The sequence below is a fragment of the Odocoileus virginianus genome, chromosome 2 (genome assembly GCF_023699985.2).
Source record: "Odocoileus virginianus isolate 20LAN1187 ecotype Illinois chromosome 2, Ovbor_1.2, whole genome shotgun sequence".
NCBI classification, from domain to species: Eukaryota; Metazoa; Chordata; class Mammalia; order Artiodactyla; family Cervidae; genus Odocoileus; species Odocoileus virginianus.
The window spans coordinates 76,362,332-76,376,023 of record NC_069675.1 but is presented as its reverse complement, the minus strand read 5'-3'; the positions used below and the strand labels follow the sequence as shown (position 1 = coordinate 76,376,023).

General features: G+C 45.3%; 1 long non-coding RNA gene across 1 annotated transcript; it reads left to right on the top strand.

Annotated features, from left to right (window-relative positions):
- The first annotated feature begins 488 nt into the window (after nucleotides 1-488).
- Nucleotides 489-3,426, top strand: LOC110148214 (uncharacterized). The gene is made up of 2 exons (XR_002317111.2): nucleotides 489-1,323; nucleotides 3,103-3,426. It is a non-coding gene; the product is annotated as an uncharacterized lncRNA (long non-coding RNA).
- The last annotated feature ends 10,266 nt before the right edge of the window (nucleotides 3,427-13,692 follow it).

Genomic DNA, 13,692 nt, shown 5'->3' with positions numbered 1-13,692 from the left:
GAAAAATGAGAAGTAAATACATTTGACAATAAATTTGAGATCATAAACCTTGGGATTCTTTTTATAATACCATGTACTTCAAAATCAGGCAGTATTTTTCATTCGACATGGATTTAAAGGTAGCTCAAAGAAAACACAGGATTAACTGTAAGTAGTGGGATAGTGAGTGTGAGCCAAGCCTCCAAATAAACACATCAGAGGCTTGGTCTAAAAAAAGGCAGAACACAAATAACCTCCTCTTGATGTGCCTACAGTTTCGTTTAACTGTTCCCAGGTCAAGGACTAATTTGCCAAAAAAAAAAAAAAAAAGAGGTTAACTACCAGTGCAACAAGACAGCAAGTGCTTCAGGAAGCAGGCTTTGTGCATGTGGCCCGGGGAGGCTGGGCCACTCGAGGCCCGGCTGGCGGAATGGCTCTCGGACGAGCGTGTCTGAAACAGTCTTTGGTGAAAGTGAGTGAACGTCACTGCCGGCGGAAGCCGGCGAGCACAGGCCTTCGCAAACATGGCGTTGGCATATACCCACATCTTGATGTCTGCTTAGCCTACAGGCACTTGTTTGGAGAGGCTGTGGGACCTCGGGCAGCCTACTACCCTTCCTGGGCGCAGTGTCCTCCCTGCGAAACAAGGAGCTTGGATGAGCCTCCCTTTCAAAGCCCTCCCTCCCCGGGGGCTTCCCTCCTCCAGGAAGGCTGGCCTCTGACCCCAGGAGCTTCCAACTGAAGGAGCAGTCAAGTAGCCCAAGTCCTGGGAGCTCAGCTGCAGGGCGATTTCCACTCGCGCTCATCTTTCAGAGCCCTGGGACCCGAGGATGAGCGGAGCGTGATAACATTTGCAGGCAGAGACTGAAGGGCTCCCTTCAGGTCACGTGGCTTCTCGATTTTTACACTTCATCATCTGCTGCCCCACCTGGCCTCACTCAGTGAGTCTCCGGGTTGTGCGTGTCGAAGTTACCTGGGGACGCTGTTAAACGTACAGCTCTTTGAGCCTTCCTTGCTCCCACGGATTCTCATTCAACAGGTCTAGGCTGTAGCCAGGAAATGGCATGCTTAACAAGTACCTCCGAGGATCCGCCTTGTGCTTTGAGCACCACTGTTCTAATTGCTCTGAGTTTGGGGCTCACCCCCTGTTCAGGCCAGGACCTCATCTGACTTTGCAGCATAACAGGGAGCAAAGCGAAAGGAACATGCCAGGTATTCAATCAAAATTCAAGGAGGAACTGAATCGATGTGTAAGGAAAGCACGCATCAGAGGAAACGTCACCATCACCCAAACTACCAAACAAAGTCATGCAGAGATTTCCAGGGGATGCTTGAGGAGCCAGGGTGAGTGGGAAACGGGTGCAGGGCAGACTCCAAAGGTGGGTCCCCATCAGGCCACCAGAAACAGTAGGCTGCTGGCAAACGGAGGCTGCTTCTTCGGCAAACACTTCTGTCCAGAGGGGTTCCCTAAGCCCTTGCTGTATTTTAAGCTGAGACCCTCAAAATGTCAAAAGCGAGATTAAAGTGTGAATGATTGTCAACTCGCTTCTGTCCTGGTCCCTGGCTGAGTGTTACAGGCCTTCTGGGGATGCAGGGCAGCAGGGGAGGGGAGGGGCTGGGGACGGTCTTAAAATGTAACCGAATAGAATGAGCTCCACTCTGTCTTGGGGGGATAAAGCAGTTCACAGGCTGCTACTTTTTGTGACATAGCTTTTATGGGGGGAGAGCCAGAATATTAAGCTCATTGCTTCCAGATGGGAAGGTTGGACAAGACAGAGGGGCCTTGGCTCTGAAAGCCTGGACGCCGTGGTGCGATAGGGATGTGACATATTGAAGTAATCGAGATAGAAGATCTGGCTTTAGCCAAGGCTGTCAGATAGATACTTTTTAAAACATTACATTGTTTGTAACAAGGTATTGTGTATCCTCCCAGAAACCCTGCCGCCTGGGTCTCTGGGAAGGCAGTGAGGGAAAAAGTGTGCTTATTTTGCTTGAGTTACTAAAGCTCCTTTTATATATGAGGAATTTGGCATCTCCTGGCTGGGAGCGGCTGAGCCAACAGTCCGATGCACTTGTAATGTAGATCATGCTAGTGACTCGCTAAGTAAGTCCAGGTGCTTGCATAAGAGGCAGGGTCCTAAGCACTCCCTTCTTTGAGCCCTGAAGCAATCATGGCCCAGCGCCTCAAATGAGCCTCAAATCTGTTTAATAAATCATCTGTCTATTTATAGAGTTAATTCCAGGGAGAAATGATTCAGGCTGTCTACTGGAACCTCTTCCACCAGAGGGCGCCAATGCCCACCTCATTCATTCCAGGCTGCTCTTGTGCCAGAAATGTCAGCTCCCATGGAAGACCATTGTCCGGTTTCTTCTGCTCGTGTAACCTCCGGGTCCCTGGATTCTTGCATATGGACCAACGCTCGGTGGGGATGGAGAATAAAAATCCAGACGTCTTTGGAGGGTCATCTCCAGTGTCCATAGCAGAGTTTTTGTTCTGTGTTAGGGGCAAAGGGGGCTTCCCTAGTGACCCAGATGGAAAGAATCTGCCTGCAATGAGGGAGACCTGGGTTCAATCGCTGGCTTGGGAAGATGCTCTGGAGGAGGGCATGACAACCCACTGCAGTATTCTTGTCTGGAGAAATCCCCATGGACAGAGGAGCCTGGTGGGCTGCAGGCCATGGGGTTGCAAAGAGTCAGACACGACTGAGTGACTATGCACATACACACACAAGGGCAAGGGAGAGAAGGTCCAGCTATATTTGGAAATCTCCAGTTTGCAGGGGGCTGGTTTACTGGTGATTCTCTCTGTCAGGGACAGCTCCTCTCCTGGTGAACGTCACACCTGAAAACAGGTTGGGACATCCCTATGGACCCCCTGTATCTGCTTCGCATTTCAAAGGCTGGTAACTGTTAGGCTCGTATTTTGATTAAAATTTTGTGTTAACGGCTCCCCCCTTTCAATGTAATTCCAGGATATTTAGTTTCAACCAATCATCTGTGGGGAGGAGGGGGGAGGTCTTTGATGGGAAACAGCACACTGGGAAAGCCAGCCAAGAAAGACAAGAGAGCAGTTCGGGGCTGCAGAGATGTGACAACTGAAATCTCTTTTGTTCTCCCACGCAGGCTCTGAAACCAAAGCCCCGCAAAGACAGGCGATCTACCTCTGAACTTGGGATCAAGATGGCCAATTGTCCAGGCCAGTCTTCCTGTCGCCTTGGGGGGAAGCTCCTTGAAAGTGTCTTGGCCTCAATCACCTCGTTGGACTCTGGGAAGAGGAACCCCCTACCTTTTGACACTGGCCATGGGAATACGGAGAGAAAAAATAGCAAGTCTTCAGAAAAAACAGTCTCTGGAGACTATGGTGGACAATAGTTTTAATGTCCCAGCCTCAAAATAATTTAAACTTCAGGTTACTGAGATGAATAAAGGAACTTTAGTCAAACATTATCTGGGCTTTCCAAGTGGCTTATTCGTAAAGAATCTGCCTGCCAAGGCAGGAGATATAGGAGATGTGGGTTCAAACCCAGGGTCAGGAAGATCCCCTGGAGGAGGAAATGGCAACTCACTCCAGTATTCTTTCCTGAAAAATCCTACAGACAGAAGAGCCTAGTGAGCTATAGTGCGTGTGGTCTCAAAGAGTCGGACCTCAACTGAGTGACTCAGGGCACACACACACACACACAAGTCAAACTTCAGTCCCCCTCACGCTTGCTGTAGGATGGTGGTCACTTGTTCACAGGTCTGCAGGGTCCAGGCAGGTAATGTAAATATAATCATGAAGGCATTCCTGCCGCAGAGCAAGTGCCCAATAAATATATGTTGACTCAATGAGCAAATGAAAATGGGTCTAGTAGTAGTCATTAGGGAAAGGTGTGTGTGTGTGTGTGTGTGTGTGTGTGAGTGTGTGTGCACGCGCGCGTGTGCGCGTTAGTCTCTCAGTCGTGTCTGACTTTTTGTGACCCCATGGACTGTAGCCCACCAGGCTTCTCTGTTCTTGGAATTCTCCAGGCAAGAATATTGGAGTGGGTTGCCATTCCCTTCTCCAGAGTATCTTCCTGACCCAGGGATCGAACCTGGATCTCCCACATTGCAGGCAGATTCTTTACCATCTGGGCCACCAGTGAATGGTGGGGACCGTGTTAAACTGGAAGGCACATGCTCTGTATTTGGGGTTTAAATTACGTTTTTTTAAACATGATTTTAAATATCTTCTGACCCAAGGGTTATGATTTGTAACTTGACATTCACTTTTATATATATTTAAGCCTACTTTCCCACTTTGGATTAGGTAAACTCACTTTGGAGATATTATGTATGGGTGGTATCATATAGAATTAAGGATCCTAGCAACTTTCTTTACTGCTGATCTCCATATGGAGGGAGGTATGATGAGCTTATGATCAATCCCAGCATTGTCTTCCTCAAAGGAAGACCCCGTCAAGAACCCCATCAGAACCACAAGGTTCTATTGGAGCCAAAGGGAAGCAAGGCCTGATTCTAGGCCCAGCTCTCCTCGGTTCACAGGACTGTTTGTGAGGACCCATGAGTTAATATCACGAGAAAGGGCTTTGTGAATTGCCGTGTGCTGAGTGAATATATGGCATCACTGACTCAATGGACGTGAGTTTGAGTAAACTCTGGGAGTTGGTGATGGACAGGGAGGCCTAGTGTGCTGCAGTCCATGGGGTCGCAAAGAGTCCAACATGACTGAGCAGCTGAACTGAACTGAACTGAGTGAATATAAAGGATCTGCACTCTTCATTTTGGGGAGAAACTGGAGGAACGGTTCTCACACCAGCTTGTTGCATTGGATTATTGACATGGTTCTCTATGTCTGAATAACGTGCCTCTATTTATGGAGTCAACTGTTTTTTTCCCGGATGCTCTCTCTGATTTGAGTCAATGAGTCCATAGCTCAGTTTGCCTGTTTTCTCCCACCCTCCCACCCTGAGCTCAGGTCCATCCTTAGAGTGGACCTGGGGTGATGAACCACGGGGCCGACACTCCACAAGCTGTTCTCTGTGGCCTGCCTCCTCCAAACCCCTGAAGTGGGCCCCACTCTCAGTCACTCAGTCTTTGCATGCCTTTTGTTTCTGTATCTAACTCAACAACACTTAGTTGCATGTTTCCTGCTTTATATTTTAGGTAAAAGTGCAGCATGATGTCATCCTGGAGGCGAGGGGGCGCACCCAGTATTGCCCATAAGCAGGTAAAGAGGACAAGGTGGCCGAGGGCAGCTCTTCCTGCCAGAACCCAGCCCTGCTCCCTGCTCCAGTGAAGGCAGATGCATGGAGTTATGTTTCCAATAAGAGGCATGGATTTGCACTGCCTAATGATCAAAGTCAACCTCTAAGCCTGGAATTCGAGGCTCTCCAAATCTGGCAATATCTCTCTTGCCTTATCCTCCCCCACTTCCTTATAAGCCCCCTGGCTTCAGGCACCGCGGAGCACACCCCTTCCATGAGCATGTCCCACGTTTCTCACGTCAGGCTTTTATCCGTACAATTTTTTCTGCCTGAATTTTTTTTCCCCCTGCAATGTCTGCCTGCTACAATCGTGAACATTTTTTAGAGAGAAATATTTTTATGCCCCTTGTAATTTCATAAAGAGGGAGAGGCAAGTTAGTGAGTTTCACCATCCTCTCCAGGAGAGGAAAGGTTAGAGAAACTTAGTTGCATATTTCTTACCTCATATTTTAGGTAAATGTGCAATAAGAAGATTACACTTCCAGCACTTCTCTCCATTTCTCACCCCTTCTCCTTAGAGAAGAGGAGTGACTGGAACCAGGGCCTCAGCACGCTGGGCTTGGCCCCAACCTCTTCTCATTTTGTAGGGCTCCTACTTTATGCTTTTGAACTGTGGTGTTGGAGAAGACTCTTGAGAGTCCCTTGGACTACTAGGAGATCCAACCAGGAAATCCTGAATATTCATTGGAAGGACTGATGCTGAAGCTGAAACTCCAATACTTTGGCCACCCTATGTGAAGAACTGACTCTTTTGAAAAGACCCTGATGCTGGGAAAGATTGAAGACGAGAGGAGAAGGGGACGACAGAGGATGAGATGTTGGATGGCATTACCAACTCAATGGACATGAGTTTAAGTAAGCTCCAGGAGTTGGTGATGGACAGGGAGGCCTGGTGGGCTGCAGTCTATGGGGTCACAAACAGTTGGACACGACTGAGCGACTGAACTGAACTACTTGCCCGCCCAGGCCAGGGCTCAGAGGCCGGACCAGATGCCCCGTTCTCGGTGGTTTTTCCCCCCACTGGGGCAGGACTGGGCTGAAGCAGTGAAGTCCCAGTGGGAGGAAGGTAAATACATGACCCTGCAGACTCAGGCCTGCCCTCAGCAGGCTTCCCAGGCTTTTGGCTGCAAGGTATATATGCCTTCATTCTGATTCTACTTTTTCTTGCTTTAATTGGCTCTGAATGTTGGGGGTGGGGTGAAAGGAGACAAGACATTAGTTATTTCCTCCGACCTCCACATCCAAATATCACATCTTCACCGATGTCTCCTCCAGTTCCCCTTATCTGATGCACTCAGGCCTTCTTCCTCTCTGCATCACTCCTTAGAACTTCAGAATTATACTCCATCTGCTCATCTTTTTGTTCAACACAATCTACAGGGGTTTGAAGAGCTGGGATTCTCCTGACTTTTGATGTGATAAGTCATATTTCAAGTTACAGTTTCCTCTGAGATATCCAGTTCTTGGAATCCGTGTGGTATGAGAATGAAATTGGACAGAAGGCCTGGATTAAGGTCTCAGTTTGAGGCCTGTAAAATATTCAGAGCCCTTCAGGGACCAGCACTGGTGCTAGGTGTTTTCTGAGGCATAATCTTGGGAGAGGTGAGCAACTAGTCTTTTTTATGACAGTGATAGCTGTAGCTCAAAGACAAAGCCAACAATAGTACCAGAAACAACAGTAAGGAAACAAACCATGCTCTGCTGAGGTACCCCCTAGTTGGTAGACCTGGAGCAGAGACCTGAGATCCTTGACCTTGAATGCTCTGCTCCTTGGTCTCATCACATATTTTCTCTGTGCCTCTTGCAATCCCTTATAGCCACAGAGTAAGCCATAAAAAGTATCTGTAGTGACACAAGGCCATCAATGATAAATGCCAAAATAAATGCTTCAGGCTGCAAGTGTGCTAAAGACTCCACACAGGACTTATCCCCCGTGGCCTTGTATACTCATGGTAGGGTTAATAGAAGGAGCAGGATTGATTGAAGCCCTGGAAGGAGAATTCTTGAGAAGGGAGAAGGGATCTGGGGTGTGTGTCTGTGGAGGGGCGGAGGTGCGCGGGAAGGGACCTTCTAAGCAGAGGGTCCCACAAAAACAAAGGAGTAGAAACCAGACAGATTGAGGGAAATTCAGAACACAGTGAATTGACCAGCCTCGCCTGACCCAAGTTGGATATCAGGAAGAAGAGATGTGAAGTAGAGCTAGCTAGTCAAGACGATTAGGACAATCTTTACATGATGGGACAGTGGCTTTCATCTTGGGATGAACCACGGTATCACCGTCTGAAAACACATATCCCCAGTCGCAGAGTTGAACACGACTTAGTACTGAGCGTGCACACATGCATCCCCAGCCCCTAGACCTACAGAATCAGAATCTCTAGGGATGGGTTGGGACAATTACTATCTTTTTTTATCTTTCACAGATGACTCTGATACTTAGTAAGGCCTGAAAAACACAGAGAGGAAGACCATGATGCAGACACAGAGCCTTGGCTTTAGATTCATGAGAACTGGATCTGAGTTCTGGTCTTGGCATCAATAATGCTCTGAGTTAGGGCAAACCACAGTCTGGACCTCAATTTTCTAATTTTCAAGGTAGGAGCAATCATAGGAGTGTCTATCTCGCTCAAACGGTCTTTATGGTGGAAAAGCAGAATGTTGCATTTGAAAGCCCTGGTGCAGCAAAAGTGAGAGGAGAACAGGAGGACAGGTGAGCTGACTCTCTGAATTGGGAGGTGGCACAGGGTGCTTGGTGTTTGGAGCTGGCAGGGCATACAGGGAAGAATGAGCATTGAGGATCAGAGGGCCCTGAGAAGGGTTAATGCAGTGATTCAGGTGTGAGTGGATATAGTACAGAGATGGTAAGGCCCTAAGGACATCTGTGTGCCAAAAGGATTCCAGTTCTCCATGGGTGAAAGGCAAGCCATGGCTAATTCATTTCAATGTATGACAAAAACCACTGCAATGTTGTAAAGTAATTCGCCTCCAACTAATAAAAATAAATGGAAAAAAAATAAAATAAAACAAATTTCTCCCAACACTGGCCTGGGTGCCCCGAAATGACTGGAGGGCGGTGAGATGCAATTCTGGCTTACAAAAGTTGGCTCTTTTAACTCAAACTCACCAGCAGCTTTACTGGGGGTAAATATCCACAATTGTATCTTCCAGACTATTGCCGTTGAGAAGACTGTCCAGGCAGGAGGCCCCGGGGGCCTCTGATTCTGGCATCTTCCATCAGGTGTGGGGAAAGACAGGGGACCAACCCCTGGAGGTTTAACAAAAACTGAGCTACCATTCCACACTTTTGATGCTCCCAACTTGATCCCCAGAGCAGTTGCCTCTGACCCTGAAAGAGTTACTTTCAGGGTGGGGGTGCCTGCTCCCCTTCCACCCCTCCTGGCAGCTACAGGACCCATTATCTCATGAACTTTTCCCATATCCCTTGGAGATAAGTATTTCCTTATGGTAATGATTGTTATTCTCATTTTACAGCTGAGCACGTGGAGACAGAAAGATGGTCCTGAAAAGAGGGAGACATTTTCTTCCTTTTCTCTGGACTCCGTCAAGTTCAAATCATAAAACGGGAAGCACGGGGAAGATCTCTGAGTGTTTCCAAGCCCGAGGTAGCAGGGAGCAGTGCTAGAAGGAATGCTTATTGTGGGGTTTGGTGTGCTGTAAAATTTATGTTCAATTTTTGGGGGGCGGTGGATAACTCCTTTTTATTTTCCTATGACCATAAAAGAAAGCGGGGCTTCAGAAATAATCCCACAGGGCCTGCATTTTGCATATGAGGAAATCAAGGCCAAAAGAGGGAAATTGTTCTGCAGGCTCTGAGGGGAAGGGCCGAGCCCCCAGCTCCTAGTTGCATTTATGTCCTGCTGCCTCTCGGCCTGAACCATTTCACTTGCGCTGTGGGCTGACTCTCCAGGCAAAGTCACGTCCAAGGGTAATGCTGCCTTTTCTCAAGGTCGTCGTGAGCTCCTGGCTAGAGGCGGAATTCTCTGTAAAGTTTGAGAAACATATTGGAATTATCAGGGTTTGGAACACTGCCGTCCTTTGCACTGAGCTTTCACCGCCTCACAGAGCAAATCCTAGACTCGAACTGCTCAAAGTTTATCCAGGTTTATTTGCCTCATCAGGAGCCCTACAATCTTAGGCTGGTCCTCCAGGCCTGGAAGGGATGGGAGCCATGCTGTCCCTACAGTCCCCTATGGACTGACCAGACTTGGAGGGGTTCTGGAAACCTCCGCAGCCTGAGGGCAGCCTGGGCCCTGGACCTGGATGCAGAGAAGGGCACAGAAAGGGAAGCCAGGGCGACTACTCAGCCATCAACATAGAGCTGTGGGCCCGAGTTATAGAACCAACATGGCAGTCAGTGGAGGGCCACCCCTTTCTTTGCAAGTGATCTGTTACTGCAAAGTGAAAGTCCTCAGTCGTGTCCCGACGCTTTGCGACCCCATGGACTATAGAGTCCACAGAATTCTCTAGGCCAGAATACTGGAGTGGATAGCCTATCCCTTCTCCAGTGGATCTTCCCAACCCAGGAATCGAACCGGGGTCTCCTGCACTGCAGGTGGATTCTTAACCAACTGAACTATCAGGGAGACTTCCCACAACTACAAATGTGAATAATCCAAACTCATTTTCATATAGCGCTTTCCAGGTGGTACAGTGGTAAAGACTCTGTCTGCAATGCAGGAGACCCAGGTTCAATCCCTGGATTGGGAAGATCCCCTGGAGAATGGAATGGCAGCCTGCTCCAGTATTCTTGCCTGGAGACTTCCATGGACAGAGGAGCCTGGAGGGCTACAGTCCAGGGTGCCACAAAGAGTCAGACATGACTAAGCAACTAGCACACACAGTTTTCTTATAAGCATCAAAGGAGAAAGGTTGCAGTTTTGAGACTTACAAATCTATCAGTACTGTAAAAAAAAAAAACAAACAAAAAATGATTTTTTTTTGCTTTTGAATTTAATTTAAAACATTAAATTCATAAATAAATATTTTTAGAAAACTAAAAGAAGTTTGCTAATTTTTTTTTTTCTCGAGGTCATCTCTGGTGCTTTTCTAAATCAGTTTTCAATCAGCTGTTTGAGTTATCCTCAAGATATTTGATCATCTTCATGGTATTTTATCACATCTAAATCTATTTCATAATGTTTTTCTTCTCAGGAATGTTTGTCAGCCAAAGTGCTATCCTTACCACTTAATGTACATTTGGACAGAGTTGACAAAAGATATAGAAAAAAATACTTAAATTATAAGAACACTGAGTAATGAATGAAATGGCAGGAAGGGTGTTCCACCCTACCTGCTTGGATAAACAGCGGAATGGACAGGTGAGGAATTAGAGTGTGCTGACGTACATAGCATTGCCATGGAACAATAGTGAAAAGTGTTTACAAGTAATTCAGCACTATTGATCATTATGCTATTCTCAATTTTTATAAATTTTAGAGAGTTGAGGAATTTTGAATTTTTATCTTTTTGTGTACTATCAATTCATCTAACTTTCTACCGTATTGTAAAATATACAAAATAATGTGGAAGTTTAGAGAAGGGAGTAGAGGAAAAAGACTAGAATCAGGATTAAAACTCACAACTTTCACTTCTGGACGATTTTACACATGATTTACTCAGCCATGTATCTTCTAAAGATCCACCATTCTTACATTCTTAGCACATTTGACATACCCCACTGTCTCTTTGGTGGAAAATCATTTCCAAAAAGTCATCATGTTAGGTACATTTATTTTCTTCAGTTCCCATGACAATACTATAATGTCAGTTTCCTTATGGTCAAGTTCCCATTGAGTACTGTGTCATTTCCCTATGTCTCCAGTCTCTCTAGAATCATGGCCCCTTGAGTCCTGGCTGCTTTAGCAGTTTGAACTTCAATGTTTATCTCCCCAGACTCTTAGCAACTACTCTCTGCCAGACTTTGCGGACTGTCTTCCTGCCCCCAAACTTGGCAATTGCACCAGATCAAAGCAGAGTCAAAAACTGTGCACACAACCTAGCCCCTTAAGTCTTGGCTTCTACAGTAGTTTTCTACTGCCTTTTATTTTATCTACTTGTCTTATTGTTCTTAGCTAGAACAATGGTTTGCTAGTGCTACTGTGTATAACCAGAAGTGGAAGATAACATATGTTTTGGAGATTGTATATATATATGTGGGCCATTCTTTTTAGCAGATGAATATAATTTACATACACAGTACACTGTATTTATTTATAGATGGATATTTGAGTGTTTTCCAATTTTCACTGTTGAAAGCAAAGCTGCAATGAATATTCTTGGATGTGTTTTCCTGTGTGTATCTTTCGAAATTCCTCTAGAATATACATCTGGGTGTGGAACTGCAGAGCCAGAAAGGATGGCCATTTGTAATTTCATCCCTTAATGCCAATTTTCTTTCCTCAGTAGAAGATCCCCCTCTACACTTCCCCCAGCAACGCATAACTGTCTCTGTTTCCCACTACCTTCGATAATTGTGAGACCATTTAATTTCCACTCATCAAGTAGAAATGGATTTGTATCTTCTTATTTTATTAGTAGGGCTCTCAAATTCATTCCATTTCAGGGTTCTACTTCTGCAAATTCCTGTTCACATTCCTGGTCAATTTTTCAAATGAGTTGTCTCTTCCTTATAAATCTATTTTTTTTCCTCCAGTTTTATTAACATGCAATAGACATACAGCATTGTACAAGTTTGAGGTGTACAGCATAGTTATTTGACTTACATACATCAGAAAAGGGCTACCATGATAACTTTAGTGAACATCTACAAACTTATAAAAATATTCAACTCAAGAAATAGAACAAAATACTTTTACTCATGATGACAGCTCTCAGAATTCACTGTCTTAACAACTTCCATATATAACATATGGCAATGTTAATTATATTTGTCATGCTGTATACTGCATCCTTAATGCTTACTTATAACTGACACTCTGTATCTTTTGACTGCATTCGTCCTACTCCCCGCCACATACCCTGTCCCTCTGATAACCATAAATCTGATCCCTTTTTGAGTTTGTCTGTTCATTTGTTTTTGAAGTATAATTGAACTCCAACATTGTGCTAAAGATGTCACCTCATACTCATCAGAATGGCTATTTTCAAAGAGACAACCACATAACAAAAGCCGACAAGGACATGGAGAACAGACCACTCTCATGCTCTGTTGGTGTAAATTAAAACGGGTATAGTCACCATGTAAAACTGTATGAGAATCCCTCAAAAAAATACAAATAGAACTACCATGCAATCTAACAATCCCTCTCCTTGATTTTTATCCAAAGAAACTTAAAATACTAATTAGAAAGGATATATGCCCTCCTATGGGTTTCCCTGGTGGCTCAGTGATAGAGAATCTGCCTGCAATGCAAGAGACCCAGGTTCGCTCTCTGGGTCAGGAAGATCCCCTGGAGAAGGGAGTGGCTACCCCCTCCAGTATTCTTGCCTGGAGAATCCCATGAACAGAGGAGCTTGGTGGGATACTGTCCACGGGGTCGCAGAGTCGGGACATCACTGAGTGACTAAGCACACATATACCACATGCACTCCTATATTCATTGCAGCATTATTTACAATAGCCAAGATACGGAAGTAATCTACGTGCCCATCAAATGATAAATGGATAAAGAAGTGATATACATGCAAATATACACACACACACACATACATGTATATACACAATGAAATATTACTCAGCCACAAAAATAATGAAATCTTACCATTTGCAACATCATGAAAGGATCTAGAGGGTATTATGCTAAGTGAAATAGGACAAACAGAGAAAGACAAAACTGTATGATTTTACTCACATGTTAAATCTAAAAAACAAAACAAATAAACATACACAACAAAGCAGAAACAGAGTCATAGCTACAAAGAACAGATAGGTGTTAACAGTGGGGGGGGGGGGGGGGGAGAAACAGAAAGAGGTACAAACTTCCAGCTGCAAAATAAATGAGTCAAGGGTTGAAATGTTGGGGGGAATAGAGTCAATAATTTCTTCATATGGTGACAGAGCATAACTAGACTTATGCTGGGGATCATTTTGAAATGTATAGAAATATCAAATCACTATGTTGTATAACATGAATGTATTTTTTATACAACCTGGGTACCAATTAATCCTCAGCTTGCTATATATGTGGTGAATTATATCTGAAAGCATCTATTAAGTTCCTTCTACATGAAGTACTTTGAGATATCACTTTGCCGACAAAGGTCTGTACAGTCAAAGCTATAGTTTTTCCAGTAGTCATGTACAGATGTGAGAGTTGGACCATAAAGAAAGCTGAGCGCCGAAGAATTGACGCTTTTGAACTGTCATGTTGGAGAAGACTCTTGAGAGTCCCTTGGACTGCAAGGAGATCAAGCCAGTCAATCATAAAGGAAATCAACCCTGAATATTCACTGGCAGGACTGATGCTGAAGGTGAAGCTTCAATACT